Here is a 19,916-nt window from a genome sequence, read left to right as displayed (position 1 = left end):
AATATATCCCATCTGTTTCTCTTCCTTTCTCTATTCCTCTCTTAGAACCAACTTTCCCACATTTTGTCACACACTCCTTCACATCTTACCATCTCATGCTGTGACTCATGCGCTCTCTCTCTCTCTCTCTCTCTCTCACACACACACACACACACACACACACACACACACACACACACACACACACACACACACACACACACACACACACACACACACACACACACACACACACACTCTTGTTCTGTCTCTCCTCTTGTCCTTGTCTTCTCTCTATGCTTCGTGTCTTAATCTGGATAGAATAATTACAAAGTGCCTCATACTAGCTCACCCTATACACTGTGCTGAGGCAGCACTTCTCTTTTTGTGTCTTATATGGCCTGACACAATAAACAAGTGTACCTGCAGTTATTTACTGATGCTACAATAGAATGATAAAGCAGAGGAAGGCCACTTCCTGTTTTTCTTCATAATCATCCCAAATGTTTTGCCACAGCTAAAATGGCAGCCAAAAGTAAGAATTTCATCCGGAAATTGTAGCAAACCCAGATATTCGGAATGTTCAGCAAAACCTGAAGTCTCTGAAGGTGTACTTTGTACAGTACCACGGCCACATTCAGCCCCACAATGCCTGTGCTGTGGCAGTACAGTACATCACCTCTATGACTTACAACCATCATATCGTGTCACCATTGCATAGAGCATGCACGCACACAGACACGCACATTCCCATCGATGAAAGCATTTGAACTGCATTTGTAAAACTGATACATTAACAAGTTGGGTACAAACCAAATATTATTTAAAAAGGACGTTGACATGTGCACATGTTGATAGTGTCCCCTGCTTTACACCCTTATCTTATCACATTTACTGTATGATGCTTCCATTCAAAAATACAGTGCAGTGCCTTTCTCTCATCTCCAGTCCGAACAGAAACAAAAGCAGTCTATAAGGAATAGCATTTAGAATTGTGTGTGTGTGTGTGTGTGTGTGTGTGTGTGTGTGTGTGTGTGTGTGTGTGTGTGTGTGTGTGTGTGTGTGTGTGTGTGTGTGTGTGTGTGTGTGTGTGTGTGTGAAAAGGTGTGAATGTACAGTATGTGTGTTGTTTTGTCTCCTGACAGCGAGTCTTACTCCCTGCTGAGCCTTCCAGCTTGATGAGCACATCAAGAGGCCCTTCTGATGCATCGCTGGGTGTGTGCATGTGCTGTGTGTGCATGTGCATGTGTTTGTGTGTGTGTGTCTCTGTCTGTCTCTGTCTGATTCATTTAACTTTCATACACTATAAATAACTACCATGTCACTGAGTGTATGTATGATCCCCTGCTGTCACTGCACCTGTACAATACTTACTGTAAATGTAATAGTCATATACTCTCTCTCTCTCTCTCTCTCTCTCTCTCTCTCTCTCTCTCTCTGTGTTGACATCCTAAACAATGGCGCTAATGTATTAGAATTTGGTTCATGGCAGTTTTTGTTAACAACCCCGACTTTTCACTTGTGATTCTGTGTGTTTTGTCAGACAGATTTTGCCACCGCAATATAGCGTTCCACCATGCATGTTTTCCTCCTGAACATTTTAAAAGATATTTTTGCCAAAGCAGAAGGAGGTTTGCACTTGCACTTAGTGGTTTTTAGTTAGCACTTAACACTAAAACATTTTTATCCTGTCTTTGTATTGAATGTATTGTCTGTCTGCAACTTTGATTGTTGCGTCTGAACCAGGTCTCTCTTGAGAATGACACCTCAGATCTCAATGAGATCACTCGTTTGAAGATGGGTGTGGTTCCTGAAAGGTTGGAAGTATGGGTTCAACAGATAATGGCTAATTGTTTCCATTAGTACTGCTACAACATGCCAAAAAGATCCAGTGGTCATTCAAACTTCATTATTATAACAACAACAGCAGCTAACATGATACATCTTACATAGTGGAGTCAGAAAATGACCTTTTCAATTGGCAAAATTGGGTACCATGCTTTTTGGACCAAAAAATAGTTTTAGGGACCACTCTCAACACATTATGTAAATCAACACCAACATGTTGTAGGTTCAACGTTGATCATGTGAGGATGGTTAGGCACTGTTAGCCACAGTTCACCTGTTTAATCAAATTCACTTCTCTCATGTCATTTCCATTGCACCATACACAACGATTTGGCATGGTGGCTGGTGTGATCCCATTGCATCCCATTTTGTTTTTGAAACAAATTAAAAAATCAAGCCTCTCACCATGGGACTGCAGCCATGCGAAAAAAACACTGCATCTTGAAATGACATTTGGTGCCAGATCTGAAGCTGAAATGTGAACAGGGGTTCTGTATCAAGGTCCCTGCATTAAACTACATGTACCCCTGTGTTCCTGACATAAAGTCCCACGTGGTACCACCTTCCCGTCTCCTAAACTGTATAGCACTCTAAAACCTTAAATCCTCTTCAATATATTATATATTGTGCATTATATGTTACTACGGACTAAGCACTATTATTCATTTATTTTGTTAGCAATGTGTCTGTTATTGTTATTATTATTAGCAGTAGCGGTGGTGCTAGTAATAGAAGGAGAAGCATTAAATATCTTTTGTTCAATTTTTAACATTAGCAATTGTTATAGTATGGGGAGGTCTTGCACCACTAACTCCATAAAAGCTCACTCAGCAGAATAGAAGTAGTACAAAACTATGCAACAATAATATTGGGCATGAAGGTCTGGCATCAAATTAAAGCCCAAATGACCTGTCACTGCTGACTCACCAAGGTGAACTCAGAAATTCTATAGACTATCTGTTAACAAATTGGCATTGCTGCTCCTACATGATGATGAGAGCAATATCAAGGTAATTCTGAATTTTACATACATAATAATAGTAATAATAATAATAACAATAATAATACATGTACTTTTATGTAAATTGAGTGTAAAATAAAGATTCACTGTCTGTTTCATATTCATATTTGCTTAGGCAAGAAAGTGATGTGTGAAGGTGAAGCTGCAGCAGTGCATCATTCTACAGACTGATTCCTCGGCTACGCTACACACCTAAACCTCTTCAGGAGAGCTTAGAAATTGAAAAGGGAATGATGAGGTCACTGGAGGAGGGATTTACTGCTCTGCATGCCGATTTACTGATGGAGGCATTGTTGGCTTGGTCCTGTTTGATGCACCTGTTTGACGCTAAGACCTGCATCAGTATTTACAGATCTGTGTACAGGCCTTCCTCTGGTAGGTCCCCCAGTAACAACAGTACAGGCATGTTTTAATAAGCTTGGGACCCAGGGTAACAGACTACATTTACTCTGTATGTGCCCCTGCACGACAGAAAAACAAGTATATTTTAATGAGCCTGGCTCACAGAGACTTCATTTCTCATTTGGGTCATGGTCTAAACAATTTGAAGATGCCTTGCGTCAGTGTGCCTCTAGTACCGTCTCTTTCTTTAATGCCCCCACTCATACACAGCGGCCCATGAGAAAGGCTTACAACTCACTCGTTGGCCTAAACACTAATGCTTAATTCATATTATATTCTTTGTTGAACGCCGGATGTCACGTGCCGACAACGGCCGATTTGCAAGCTCATAATGCATCACGATGGAACGTGTTGTGAGCTTGTAGATCAGCTATATTCGGCGCGTGACACCGGGGCGCGACAAAGTATAAATCAAGCTCAACTTCTCCTCTGCAACCTTATCAATTAAAAAGGGAAAAATAATGTAAACCACCCGTAGTTATTTGCTGTTCTGTAATTCCATGCCATTTATCAACACAAGCCTCTTGCAGAGTGAATTTACATAAACCTGTAACAGCACTGCTTTATCATTTAATTGTTCCCCAGTGACTCAGAGAGACACCTTAACATGCAAATAATACAGAAACTGCTGAAATAAAGCCTGACTTCACAAGAAAAGAAAAAAAGCTATTCAATTCATAAGTCAATGCAGGACAAGGGTAACATTCTTAGTTAAAAGTATTTTTTTTCTTTAGATTTACTACAAAGCCAGTGTTTTAGATATAACAGCACACAATGATAAAGAACTAAGCATTGATTGTTCTGATTGACTGTCTCTGAACTCCACTACATAACACTGTGATGGAACATCTCTGATGTAAAGCCTGAATTATAGGCTACTTAGCTGCACACCAGTGTGGCACATACTGTACAAAAGAGCAGATCTACAAGCTCACAATGTGTCGCGTAGTACTGCATTGTAAGCTTATAGATTGTCTATGTTCGACACGGATTTGGCACAACTAAGTATAAGTTAACTCAGGCTTAACTACAGCAAGAAGACCTTATCCTGCACCATGCAGCATTTTTGCTTTACTCATATTCATATTTATTTAGTTACTTACCTGCTATGAGGGGTGGATATAGATAAAGCAGTGGAAAGAGTATCTGTTCATTGCTCTCCATGGATGGACAAATCCATTTGTCATACTGAGGAAGTGTGGGAGCTGTGGGTGGGAGTTGTCTTACAACACCGGCTGCACTATGACATCATTACTATTACCAGGAGGCTACAGTGAGTGCAGAACAATTACAGACGGGTGTTTTATAACCAGAGGGTTCCCCGTTCAATCCCCGGTTCTTCCTGGCTTCTTGTCAAAGACGTGTCCTTGAGCAAGACACTGAGCCCCTAACCGCTCCCGATGGTTGGTTGTTGCCTCCACCGTCAGTGTGTGAACGGGGGAATGACCCACATCATAACACGCTTCAGATAAAGGTGCTATAGAAATGTAGACCATTTATTTACTGACTTTTGACTACTGATTCCTGCATGGACCCTGGCACACTTGCACATAGACTACTATGTAGGATACACTGCTAGATGCCTGTTAAAGGAGAAACTGTACTTATATTCACTCATAAACTGTTGATAGACTGTACAGTACACATACATTATTGTATTCATTGTTGATAGTCATATACTGTATTACATATTCACTGTATTTATTGATACATCTGTCCATTCATTCGCAGATACAGTGAAGACATCTAGGCTTCTTTATTTTCATTCTTCATCATTTTGGTTTGGTTCTTGACTCTTACCTGTACCTCTCCCGTGTTTCATTGTCACGGCTGTTGCTACTATGACACCGGAATTCCCCCCCGGGGATCAATAAATGTTTATCTTATCTTTAAAGATGGCCACATCCTGATTCAACACCATGAAAAAAAAACTGTAATGCGGTTCCATGTAATCTGTGACTCCCTATCCCTGTGACTGTGAGTTTGGCTGGTGGCGATGGGGTTGGATGACTCTGTTGTGTATCCTCCAGAGAGGGGTCCATTTATCACACTGAGAGGAAGAGATGTTGGTGGGAGGTGTCTGGTGACATGGGCTGCTGCACTACAGAGAACTGCTGTTATGTGATGCTGCAGAAAGGAAACGTTATGCTCCACACCCGACTGGTCTGAGCAGCAGGTTGTCAGTGCCGGGGTGACTTCACTGAGACCCCCAGGCTCCCGTTATACCTCCCTCGTGCACAACTGATGTCAAGGTGCCCTTGAGCGAGGTACTTTATTTAACCTAACGTCTCCAGGGTAGCTGGTCAGGTGCCAGCAGTAAAAGGCTGCAGGTTCAATGTGCTAGTTTCTATGCAGGAATAAATTGAATGACTGTGTGACATGCAAGTTTACACACCAACACATGCATGTGAATTTGTATGAGGTACAAGTACAGCATGAGAGCCATGTTATTTGTTTATCCATTCAAGAGTCAATGCAATGGCCCGGACCTAATGAGTATGTGGCCTGACAGCGCATCGGGGGTTCGAGTCCCGTTCCCAATTATCTTTGCTGCATGTCTCTCCCTATCTCTCTCTCCCTGTTTCCTGTCCATCTACACTGTACACTATAAATAAAGACATAAAACCCCCATAAAATATATATTTTTTAAAAGGGTGAAAAAGACTCAATGCAACAACATAATGCAAACACCATCGATTGGTTAGTTGAACTTTCGGCATGAGACCTAGATCTTCTTCAGATTAATGATAATGACAACATGCATCTAATAACTTTTATATTTACTTTCCAGTATGGCAAATAATATGAATACAATGATTTAGTAGTCCTACTGCAATGCACTTTTCTACTCATATTTGTCATTGATTGACCCCCCAAAAATAAAGAAAACTTCCTGAATGAAGCCAATACAGAATTTTATCGCATTTGGAAAAAGAATAAACGAAAAAAAAATAAAACGCGTCGCAATCCCGTTTTGAGCTTGTAGATCAGGTTTCTTTTGCAAGCAGCATGCGCCGGTGCATTCTGGATCTGTATGCGCTCGTGGCGGCGGGAATATTCGCTCGAGCTAAATGACTCTGGGCTCTGGCTGAGCTGTCTCCTCTTGTCAAACGAAACTTTCAAGTTTAATAGATCGATTAGATAAACTGCGTTGCGTTGGATGCATCAACGGAATAAACCGACTTCAGTGAAGAGAAAAGAAAGAAGCAGAAGCGGATATTTTTTTAGGTCAGTGTTGACACAGAAATAGGCTTTAACTTTTCATTGATATGTGTAGCGTTTTGTCTCTGGTGTCATTTGAAGTCACGTTTTTATTTGCTCGAGCAAGTAGGAACATTCATTTACATACATACATACGAACATACTTTCATTTAGTCTTGATAAAGGATTATTTTAACAATAATTATGAGCATGATAGTATAAGTTATATCATGATGATAGTTAAAGGCCTACTGTATAACTATAATGTCATTTATAATATGCTTGCCTGCAGACTAAATGCTCAAAACTTTCAATTCAGGGCGTGCGCACGCGCACGTGTGTGCGTGTGCGTTTGCGTTTGTGCTTGTGCATTTGAGATTTGAAATTAACAGACCATAAGGTGCTTGTGCGCATGTCTCCTACTGTATATAGCCTACTTTTCATGCCTAGTTTTGTTGGGGTGTTACAGCACCAATTACACTTGAAACCTCTACTTAACGGTTTACCAGTGATTGTTTAATTGAAAGTGTTACAACCTTTGTTTGATGAAATGAAAGCATGCATGACTTTTTCAAGGGCTGCAAATAATGACAAAAAGAAGGACTCGGTTTTTCTGAGCTGGAAGAAGCATGATTTTGACTATTGAAGGACAAGTCACATACCTGCGTATAATACTTTATTGTCAGTTCACACTGAAATTTGTCTTGCGACCCAGCAGAAACAGCAGAAAGTTATGTAGGCTACTATATGACTGCAAGTATGTACTCTGCTCAATGTTGAGCATTATCATTTTCTTTTGTTAATGTTGTTCTACCATTATTTCAGTAATTACATAATTTACAGCAATAAAACCCTAAAATGTAAAAATACTTTATTCATGTAAAATATTCAAAATATTTTATAGTGTGTGCTCACATAGGCTGAAAAACGTTACCACAGCCCCATTGACTGTCTGTCAATGAATCATGTTCAGTGACTGTATCTGGCTCTGGAATACTGTGTATGTTGTGACAGTATACACTATACAGTATACTGTATGTATACTAGGCTGTGTATGTTGTGACAGGATACAGTATACGTATAGGCTGTGTATGATGTGTTGTGGCGACCTGTTGAGAGTTGTTCTGACAGGGTACATGTATCTCACTCTTGGACACTTAAATTTCTTTCTTTCTTTCTTTCTTTCTTTCTTTCTTTCTTTCTTTCTTTCTTTCTTTCTTTCTTTCTTTCTTTCTTTCTTTCTTTCTTTCAGACACTCAAGGCTTATGGTGTTCCTCCCATCCTACTCCGGACCCTATAGGAGCCATGTACACAGGTACAAGAGCAGGTACTACGAATCTCCACGCAAGCCCTGGTTTTCACCGCAGCCGGACATTGTGCCCCAGCCTGGTGTAGAAGCCCACATACCAAACAATGCTCTCCAGATCATAACTGGTTGCCTGAAGCCCACCCCTGTGTTCTGGCTGCCAGTCCTAGCGGGAATTGCCACGGCCGACCTCCGACGAGAGGCTACTACCCTTGCACTATAGAAAGGAAAGAAACATGACTGGCATATCCTACATGACACCACTACAACAGCGTTGCCTTTAAACAGACTCAAGTCCCGGCACCCATACAACAAGGCGGCACAAGAGATGCTCAGTTCTAGGCATGGATGGCGGCATCCTGGAAGCAGGAGTGGGAGTCATGCCCACACGTTGTCACCGCTACATCTGGGATCCCGGAGAGGGCATCAAAGGAGAAGACCTGCCACGCCTGCTGAACCGACTGCATACTGGGGTTGGCTGCATGCTTCAAAACATCTATGAAGAAGTAGGCTCTGCTAGACAGTGCAGCATTCGAGTGTGGGGGGCTTGATGAGACTGCCGACCACGTAATCACCACCTGTCCCCCGTATAGACCACCATCGGAGGCCAGCCTATTTGATATGGGACCTGAGACGAGGGCGTGGCTGCATGACATTGAGATGGACATCTGGTGGTGATACACAAAAGAAGAAGGTGCAAGAGCCAAGGTGATGACCTCAGACGGGAACAGTGAGGAGTTTGACATCCTGCGGGGGTGTTGCAGGGGGACAGCCTCACCTGCATGGAGCACTGTGAATGGCATGGCTAGTGTGTGGAAGTTCAACCCCCCACCATATCAAGCCAGCTTCTTCTCAGTCCCATAGAGTACTTTCTGTTATATACAGCCCTGAATGCTGGACCCTGACACCTGCTCTGCAGAAGTCCCTGGCCACTGTGCTACATCAGAATGCTATGTGCAGTACTAAATATCAACCAGGATGAACATGTTACCAACAAGCATCTGTATGGTGGGCTTCCAAGGGTGAGTGAGACGGTGGCAGCCTGGAGAATGAGGCTGGCCGGTCACTACCATTGACACCGGGAGCTCCCAGCAGGGGAGGAAAGTACTGGCGAGCTAGCCAGATGTATGGAGGAGGGCTATCTCTCTATCCATGGGTTGCAAAGTTTGACCCTGGCCATCACTTACACAACTGATGTCAAGTAGAAGACGGCTCAAGGTAGGAAACTTTTTTTTATTTGCTGCTGCTGCTGCTGCTTGTGTTGTATGCTGTGCGTATATCCTACTATGTGATTCAAGCTGTTGTACCATTGCTGTCATTTTGGGACCCAATGACCCAACATGTTCAGTGACTGTTTCTGGCTCTGGAAATGAATGCTGATGTGAATCTACAGTTTGTATGTTGTGTTGTGTCTGTTGTTGAAGGCAGTGAGTTGTAATGGGGAACATGTGTATGTGACTCTTGGTCACTTCAGTTCCTGTGTGTGTGAGTTTGCTGTTTCCTTTTAAGTTCAAGCTAGAGGTTTTTGGGTTTGGCATAACAGCCATCAATTCCAATTTCCAAATGTTCATTTCGAATAGAAGACTGATGTGGATCTACAGTATTGTGTTGTGGCTGCTGTTGAAAGTTGTGATCTGTGACAGGGTGGCTGATATTGGTGGCATGACTTGGTTGCAACACCTCCTGTCTATGTAGGCCTATTCCTCATGGCCATTATTCTCTCTCTCTCTCTCTCTCTCTCTCTCTCTGGAATAGGAACCTTGTTTTTTTCTTTGCTATATTGACCCTTGTTTGAGTGAAACAAATGCGGTAAATTTAGCTTTTCAGACCTGTTGTTGTCAAAGCTCTATATAAAAACAGTTGGTGTACAATACGTTCCCCAAGGGTACGTCAGTGACGCACAAACTGTGTTGTTGAAGGAAATCCTTTGGCTGTGGTTTGTGTCTATATGTTGTGTCCAAAACAAAACAGTACAGTAGGTACATTATAATTTTGTCCATTGCTTAGAAAGATCACACAAAAAGAGTACCAGTGATGTGTGTTTTTTTTTTATTATTATTATTATATACCGTTTGTTTTATTTTCTGAGCATGCAGTATTTTGTGAAAATGTGTGAAACACATGTGCATAGGCTAGTTATATTGTTTTATCACATAATTTGAATCTTCAAAATATGATATATCTTAAATCCAATACCCGTATTGGCCTGATTTAATTAGTTTAAAGTACAGACAAGATTTTTTTAATCAAAAGTAGGAAAGTAGTTAAAATGTCCATGTGACTGTGTTATGTGGGTAAAACCAAGAGAGAACTAAAGACTAGGACATCTGAGCATAACAGTAACATCAGGAACAAGGATGAAAAGTCCCCAGTGGCTACTAGACACTTTAATACAGTATAGGACATGATGTTTGTTCCCTGAGATTCCAAGGTATAGAGACAGCCTTTAAAGAGAGGTGGGGACAGAGATAGATTCATTTTACAGAGAGAAGCTTTTGGGAAATTTGGATATACAGTACCTTACAAAACCCCAAAAAGATTTAAATGAAGAACTGTTAACGTGTTGTTTTATATAATTTATAATATTTTGACTGAACTGAAGGGGCTGTTGTATTTTAAAATTGTATTTATACAAATGCAAGTTAAATAGATGTACTGTACACGTGCCAGTGTAACATTATAATACTTTGGTTATATTGTTCTCATGAAGATAATCTAGATAAGGATCTATTTTCCAATTTTGCACATTTTCTTCATATCTGAGTCCTTTAAAAATATATATTTATATTATTAGATTTATATTTATTGATTTGTAAAATATTGTATTGGGTTAAAATGAGGCTTACTGAGTGAAGGCTAATAACATATTAAATTAAAAATTAAATATATTGTTTACAGTATAGTCATACAATGCAGTAAAATATAATTACATTTAGGCTGTAGTGCTCCAGGCAGAACAGCAGGCACCAACCCCCCAAAAAACATTTGGTGTGCCCTGCAAGTCACCCACAAACTTTTGCCGCAGGCCTGAAAGCTCTGGGTTTAGTCCCGGACCCTGTCACCTCCTAGATCCGCTCCTCTCACTGTCTCCCTTCTCTTCCAATGCATTAAGTTACTCCTCTCTCTCTCTCTCTCTCTCTCTCTCTCTCTCTCTCTCTCTCTCTCTCTCTCTCTCTCTCTCTCTCTCTCTCTGTCTTGCCTTGTCTAGCAGATTCCAGCAAATTCTCCTCTCCATGAAATAAGACAGGCTGGCGGTGTTGTAGAGAGAGAGAGAGAGAGGGGGAGGGAGGGAGGGAGGGAGGGAGGAAGGGAGAGAGAGATTTTGTAAGGCTGTAAAAATGAGTCCTCCATGGGGAAATACCCACAGCCGGCAGTATTAAGATGTCCTCGTCTCTTCGCCTTTTAAATGGCTCCCAATCTCCAGCTAATTGTTTTGAAGCCAGGCAAGTAACTCCCCAGTGAACCCGTCGCTAGTAAGAGCTTTAGCCCGGAGTTGGAGAAATATTTCCCTTTTATCAATCTTTGAAAGAGAAATACCCCCCACTTACCCACAAACCAATTCACCACCACCACCACCACCACCACCACCACAACCCCATTACTTTGTCAGTCTTTGATAGTGTTATTTTCTTATTTAATTCTCTCCTTTTCTCATTTCTTTACTCATTTCTGTTTTCTAAAAGACACTTTAGCCACTTAGCTGTGAGAGCAACAGCTTACAGAGCAACAGGTAAGATAGTAAATGAAACTAAGAACAAAAGTTTGAGATGTGTTGAATAGTATCTAGCTCAGAATTGTTATAGTTCACTAATAATAATGACTGCTTTGTACAATGATATACTTTGATCATCCTTCTGATGCATGAACTCTGTATTCGGTCACTAGTTTATCCATCCATTTATATTCTGTATATTCCATATTTAGATATATTCACACAATATCCTACATCAGTAACCCAGGGAAGGTGCAGTTCTAAATAAAACATTGTATGTAGTCTATGGTCATTCACTACACCAATTTCTGTGTATATTGATTCCGTTTTTGATACTTTTTGCATTTAAAAAAAATATTATTACAGTGTTTGGTTGAATGCTTGATTCTGACATGGCATTCTGCGGTCGGTTATTTCTCGATACCAGACCACTGTGCTCAAAAACAGCTCACCTGTAGCAATTGTAGAAACTTATGGACTGTTATCTTTAGCGGAATCCTTTTTGAATTAATAACCATTTTTGTCATTATACTTTCAAATCACTTATTTCTTTAATCTGTAAGTGGCTGTGTAATAAGCAGGACAATGAACAACGGAGTGGTCATTATTGAGAAATAAACCCTGACAGCGTGATTCAAGAACCCTCCGCTTCAGGTTGTTCAAAACATATTTTTTGACAGTACTCCTACAGATTTTATCCAAACATCACGCAAATCGGTACACAGTATCTCTATATTCATGTGATCAACACGGATCTGTCTGATTTTCCATATTCCATCCTGATTGGCTAAGGTTGGCTTCCAAAGTTTGCAGGATTGGTCCGTTTTGAACTAAATGCCTCAAATCATGAACGCAGCTTGAAATTTCTCTGAAATTTCACACGCACATTCCCACTAGGCCAAGGAAGAAATGCCACTTGAAGAAATGCCACTTGAAAAATCAGCCTCATGGTGGCGCTATAAAAGGCCGATTTGCGTTTTTAACTATAACTGCACCGATCTGCTTGAAACTTTGCACACATACTCCCTAGAGGCCAAGGAAAAACATCTGCCCTGCATTTTTCACATTAGCCTTTTATAGCGCCACCAGGAGGCCGACTTATGTAAAACTTTTTTTTTAGATTAAGCCTGAACATTTTATCCAAATTTCACGTAAATCGGTACACATGATCTCTATAGTCATGTGATCAAGATGGATCTGTTTGATTTTTCATATTCCATCCTGATTGGCTAACATTGACATCTAAAGTTTGCAGGAGTGGCCCGTTTTGAACAAAATGCCACAAATCATGAACACAGCCTCCGATTGCGGTGGCACTTTGCACGCACATCCGCATTACGTTGAAGAACAAACGCCACCCTTTTAACATTGCCCTATTATAGCGCCACCAGGAGGCCAATGTTTCTTTTTAGCGGCGCTGGCGCCGGTCCTGCTCTATACCTGGCTTTTCCGTCAACGTTCTGATTAGTCAGGTCTGTCAACGTTCTGATAGGTCAGGCCCGCCAAGGTTCTGATTGGTCAGGTCCGTCAACGTTCTGATTGGTCAGGCCCGTCAAGGTTCTGATTGGTCAGGTCCGTCAACGTTCTGATTGGTCAGGCCCGTCGAGGTTCTGATTGGTCAGGTCCGTGAACGTTCTGATTGGTCAGGCCCGTCAAGGTTCTGATTGGTCAGGCCCGTCAAGGTTCTGATTGGTCAGGCCCGTCAAGGTTCTGATTTGTCAGGCAAGGGGACTATTCATGACATTCCTTAGAACAACTCTACATCATCAACCATCTACCAAAAGAAAAGCTCCGTGCAGATAAAAATGCCATGCAGGAACTGAAGAGGATGGAGAGTGTGTCCATTAACATCAACCCTACAGAATGGGAAAAGACACATGAGTGGGCTGTGAAGGTGGCAGCTCTCAACTGCCATTCCCTAGTACCGAAATTGGAAGACATTAAAGCAGACCCTGTTCTGGCTTATGCTGACATTATATGCCTCAGTGAAACATGGCTCACACACAACAACTATGTCCCATCTCTGCAGATTGATGGGTTTTCACTCCATCTAAACAGTATTGGACATGGCAAGGGATTAGCCACTTACTACAGAACAGCAAGAATAAAACATCACACAGATTTCACGAGTGACACGATGCAAATCACCATGATGGTCTCAACAGACATAGACATAATCAGTGTCTACAAAAGTAAAGGACATACATCCTCGATCCACAGTTAATCGACCCAATCAAAACAACTCTGATATGCGGTGATCTCAACATATGCCTTGGTGAAAACCCCAACAACCACGTATCAGAATCTCTTCAGAAACTAGGCTTCACTCAACTCATACAAGAAGCAACCCACTTTGAGGGAGGACACATAGACCACGCGTACTTCCGAAACAACGGACAAGTCACTGCACATCCATCTCTGTACAGTTCATACTACACAGCAAAAGACCACGATGCTTTGCTAATAACACTAAGGTCAATACTAGAAAAAGTGCTCCTCGGAGCACAACTCTCCGCTGTTGGGAATGTTGGGAATGTTCTATCTGTATAAGTGTCCTATCCGTCCTGTCTGTATAAGTGTCCTATCCCTCCTGTCTGTATAAGTGTCCTATCCGTCCTGTCTATGTAAGTGTCCTATCCGTCCTGTCTGTGTAAGTGTCCTATCCAATTGTTACAGTATCCGCCATTTCTCAACCATTTCGTGATTGTTCCTGTCTTACCTCACTCTTACCAGACTTGTGTTGGGAATGTTGGGAATGTTCTAATTCTTAACTGTCCTATCCATCCTGTCTGTATAAGTGTCCGATCCGTCCTGTCTGTATAAGTGTCCTATCCGTCTTGTCTGTATAAGTGTCCTATCCGTCCTGTCTATGTAAGTGTCCTATCCCTCCTGTCTGTGTAAGTGTCCTATCCCTCCTGTCTGTATAAGTGTCCTATCCGTCCTGTCTGTATACTGTAAGTGTCCTATCCGTCCTGTCTGTATACTGTAAGTGTCCTATCCGTCCTGTCTGTGTAAGTGTCATATCCCTCCTGTCTATGTAAGTGTCCTATCCGTCATGTCTGTGTAAGTGTTCTATCCGTCCTGTCTGTATAAGTGTCCTATCCGTCCTGTCTGTATAAGTGTCCTATCCGTCCTGTCTGTATAAGTGTCCTATCCGTCCTGTCTGTGTACTGTAAGTGTCCTATCCGTCTGTGTAAGTGTCATATCCCTCCTGTCTATATAAGTGTCCTATCTGTCCTATCTGCCAATTATGTATCAGCCATGCAGCCATTTCGTGATGGTTCCTGTCTTACCTCACTTTGACAGTGGCACAGACACTGTCAAAGTGACGCCATGTATTTATACAGTATTTCACCGTATTGTCACGTGTCACGTGAGGCTTGACCAATCGGTGTGTCATATTTAGAAAGTGAAAACAATACTCTCCTGCGGAGAGTAATAAAGACTCTGGGTACGGCTTATAAAATGTATACATTATTTCATAAAACATAAATATCTTTCTGGTACCACATGTATACACTAGGTTTATTCTCACATTTGAGAATTTGAGGGTTCTATACCTGGCTTTTCCGTCAACGTTTTGATTGGTCAGGCCCGTCAAGGTTCTGATTGGTCAGGCCCGTCAAGGTTCTGATTGGTCAGGCCCGTCAAGGTTCTGATTGGTCAGGCCCGTCAAGGTTCTGATTTATCAGGCAAAGGGACTATTCATGACATCACTATGATGTCAAGGTTTATTTTTTATTTCCTCAAGTTTTTGTATATATTTTTATTTTCTCATGTTTTTTTTTGTATATAGTTTTATTTTCTCATGCTTTTCCCCCTTCTTTTTGTGTATTTTTAACGGCGATAGTCCTGCTCTATACCTCGCTTTTCCATCAACGTTCTGATTGGTCAGGTCTGTCAACGTTCTGATTGGTCAGAACATGGCTATAAACACATTATAAACACATATTGATGACAAAATGTATCACAGGCGCCGCTACCTTCACACAGGTGTGATTTTTTATATTCCATCCTGATTGGCGAATTCTGAACATTGCTGGCCCACAATAACCTACCTGACCTGGCTGAGACCTGTGCTCCGAGGAGCACTTTTTCTAGTTTGACTTGTATTATACCTTGTATTACATACTGTATGTTGGACATTGTTATCACATTCTGGCGGAGTTTAACGATAAACTGCACATACTGTACTGACCAAATAAAATCCTTGAATCTTGATTTGAGCCCATGAAATTAGAGACATTTGATATCTGAGCCAGTAAGCCCCCCCACCGCCCCCCAAAACATCAGACAAATCAAAATGCTTTTAGTCAGTGCTAATTGAAACTAGCATAGTAGATCAGCATTATAGCCTATGGGAAACACTAGTTGGCAATTAAGAATTTGAGAAATGTGATCATCTCCTGTTCCCAAGATAATCTTTAAATTATCACTCTATTAAGCTGACGCTAGTAAAAGAATGAATCCAAAACTTGAGGCGTTTGCCTATATTTTTTTAAGGAACCGTTACTTTTAGTCTTTCATGTTGAGTTGAAATGATCTACCTTAATAATGTTGTATATGACGTAGTTGTAATATTACTGCAGGGAATTCAGAGAAAAAGTGTGTACACACACTCATGTTTCTTAACCCATTAAACCATACTCCGTTGAGTCCCTCAGGGCTCTGAACTAAGCCCACTCCTTTTTTCCCTCTGTACCAAATCTCTACAAGCTCACAATGCAATGCGTTGTAAGCTTGTAGATCTACTATTTCCACTAAATGTTCGCAGGGTACGCAAGGGTTCATGTGGTTAAAGTGAAAATCCCCTCCTATTTTACATTGTCTTTTAGACTTGCATTTCAATATTAGATGGTGATTTTGCAGCAGAGTACTCTTATTGAATCTGGTTTTGCGACCTTCATTATGCCTCATCTAGAATGCCTAATTCTGTTTAGTCCCCCTGCATTAATTAGGGTATTTTTGCAATGAGAAAATATATTCAATTTAGATTTAAAGAAAATAAAAGTTTAGATACCCCTTACACTTTAGCTAATAACCTTGACTATTGTAAAAGTTAAAGTTGTGAAAGTCATGTTTACGGTATGAGACCAAGAGTGAACCGTTGCCACCCGCTTGTAGTTTAACACTCAGCCAACAACCTTGACCAGGATTAAGCAGAAGTCAAAGTCATTGAAATCAAGTGTTTACATGTTGACATTAAGCCAAGGGGACTTTGGAGTAAAGTGCTGCCATCCCTTTGTATGGAAGTCAGACTGAGCCAAGCTAGTCCCTCTGATATGGATATTAACATAGAAGAGCGGAGAAGCAAGTTTTCCATATTCATATTCTTCCTAAACAGTACAGAAACCAATCGTCAGCTTTGATCTGAAGCATTGGTAGTTGTGTGTGTGTGTGTGTGTGTGTGTGTGTGTGTGTGTGTGTGTGTGTGTGTGTGTGTGTGTGTGTGTGTGTGTGTGTGTGTGTGTGTGTGTGTGTGTGTGTGTGTGTGTGTGTGTGTGTGTGTGTGTGTGCGCACACGCGGCGGATATATGAGAGTTGAAAGAGCATCCGCTGTGGCCAGGATGTAATGGCTGATGGTGTGTCTGGACGGCATCCAGGAAGTGTTGAATGTGAGGAGACTGAGCTTTCCATCCTTTGAGGACATCTCTTTTAATCATGGAGGTTGGTGCTGTGGGAAGCGGTACCCACATGGAGGACAGGACACTGTTAATTAGACGGCATCCCAACGGAGTCAACACCCCACCTGGTAATGATTAGATTGTACTGTACACTGTGTTTCTATCTTTGCACTGCGAAGCCCTTAGTGTCCATTTAATTCTGAGAATAGTCAAAATGGAGCAGCAAGGGGTCTCTTTCAAATCAACACTCTGTCAGGGTTTTGTAGTGTGACACGCACGCACGCACGCACGCACGCACGCACGCACGCACGCACGCACGCACGCACGCACGCACGCACGCACGCACGCACGCACACATGCATGCATGCATTCACATGCATGCGCACAACAAAGTCATCAATGTCAGTCTGCATCCTAAAATCTGTTGTTTGAGCACTTCTCAGCCGAGACTTGCAGAGTGACGTTCCTCTACTAACCCCCTCCCTCTGTGTCTGTCTTTTCTTTCTCGCACTCCATCCTAACACCCCCCCTCACACTTTCCACCCCTTCTCTCTTCTTGTTGCTTCTCGCTCATTCTCTCTCTCCGTCTCCCTCCTGCTCTCTCACCCTCTCACTATAGCTCTGCCTATGTGTCTCTCTCTCTCCCTCTCCCTCTGAACGACTTTTGTGGCAGAACGGTTTATTTATAGGGCCAATTAAATCCGGAGGAGACTCTCTGGGCTTTGGGAGAAAATATGTCTAAAGAAGTGGAATAGTTTTACATGTTTTAATCTCGAGGCGTGCCGGAGCTGTAAAGCGCTCATCATGAAGGGTAGACGGATCTTATTTGATCTCGTAGAAAGCAGGAGTAAGTGAGGGAAAGACTGAAAGGAAATCGGGGGATGTTTATGAAGGTAGAGAGAGTTAAGAAGGGAATAAATTGAGACAAAGGGAGAGAAAGGAAAAAGAGAGGGGTGGTCTTCTCGTGAGCATGTACAAGTGTTATAATTCCCGTGAGAGGAGTTGTATATCCAAATGACAGCTGCAAGAAATCAGCAGGGTGGAGAGGAGAGGGAAGGGGAGGAGAGGCCCCCACAGCCATATCACACTTTAGATCACCTTTTAGGCTTTGCTCCAACATCAGTCTCTTCCCCCTGCCCAGTTTTGAACCGTAGCTTACCTCCGTACGACCTACAAAACACATATGACAGGGGCATGACTGCTGAATGTTGCCTGTGTTTCGGTGCCTCCAGAGACAGAGGGGGAAAGGAACTCGTGGCTGTATCTACGCCCCAGAAGCCACACCGAGCCCAGGTTATGATTGGCCTGCTGGCTGACCCCTGACAACATGACTGATACTACCTGGCAGCTGTGGCCAGGATCCTGCTGCTAATCTGTTAAAGAGAGAGAGAGGAGGGGGGTGGGGTTTGGGGGAGGTCAGTGTCCAAACAGGGTGGATTTGGATCACAGCCAAAAGACAGGCTGATGGAGATAGAATGACTGATAGGTTTGACGTACAGGATGTCAAACTGTCAGTAGGTTTTCACTGGCGCTTTACACACACACACACACACACACACACACACACACACACACACACACACACACACACACACAAACACACACACACACACACACACACACACACACACACACACACACACACACACACACACACACACACACACACACACACACACACACACACAAGTGTGTCCTGATAGCGCTACTAGACCAGGGTTTCTCAAAGTGGGTGCACTCTAGGGTGCCGTGACGCAAGTCCAGAGGTGCCGCAGAATACTTTAATAATATTTGGAATTTATCAATATCACTTCAGTTTAACCACTTACTGTATACCCTCTAGACTTGCACTGTGATGGTGCGTCCTTTTTCCATCTACATCTAGCAAGTCTACAAGCCCACAACGCATCATGTTGCATTGTGAGCTTGTAGATCGGATATTTTTGGTGAATGTTCCCGCCAGAATGGGGAAGCTGGGGTTCAAGTGGTTAAACGTTATAGAGTTGTTTTCAATCTGTCCTATAATGGAAACGGATATTCTATAAATCTTTCCTTGTGACATACTGTATGCTTTACATATTTATGTACCATAATATGACATAAATGTAAGGTGCTATAAAGTAACAATGTCATTGAGGGGTGCCGTGGATGAAAAAATGATGTACAGGGGACCTGAGCCAAAAAGGTTTGAGAACCACTGCACTAGAATGGATGAAATACAAGCTAAAAATGATTACAATTAGTACATTTTACCATTTTAATACATTACAAATGCGCACCGAACGTGCAAGTTTATGTGCATAAATTACCTCGGGTTAGGTGGGGTCGCGAGTCAATGGCCGCATTATTTTGGGGTCGCGGGCTGAAAAGTTTGGGAACCCATGCAGTAGACCACACCTCATTTTAAGATCAACACACCTCCACACGCAAAGTCGGACGCTAGATCATTTGCTACAGAGACAAACCAGGCGCTATTCCTGTGTGTCTTGGGGCAGATATAGTGCTGGCGCCAGGCGGTAATATCAGTTTTAGCCAAGCCCCCAGAGTTGCTGAGAAACATTGAAGCCGCCACCCCAGTGGCCAAAGCTGGAACTGCAGGCGGGGAGAAATACATGCACGAGCAAAACATACCGAGATATATTTATATATATAGATATAAATATGTAAACATATTATACATAAATACATATGCATTTACATATAAATAGGCATCTCGAGTGTATTTAATAAATATCTCGCGTTCAATCCTTGACACACAGGCTGCCGTAGAACGCAAAAAGGACACTAGTGCGCATGCTCATAACTCTATGGTGTGTCCAAAAA

This window comes from Gymnoscopelus microlampas (genome assembly GCF_963454915.1).
Source record: "Gymnoscopelus microlampas genome assembly, chromosome: 3".
NCBI classification, from domain to species: Eukaryota; Metazoa; Chordata; class Actinopteri; order Myctophiformes; family Myctophidae; genus Gymnoscopelus; species Gymnoscopelus microlampas.
Note: the sequence above shows the minus strand (reverse complement) of the source record.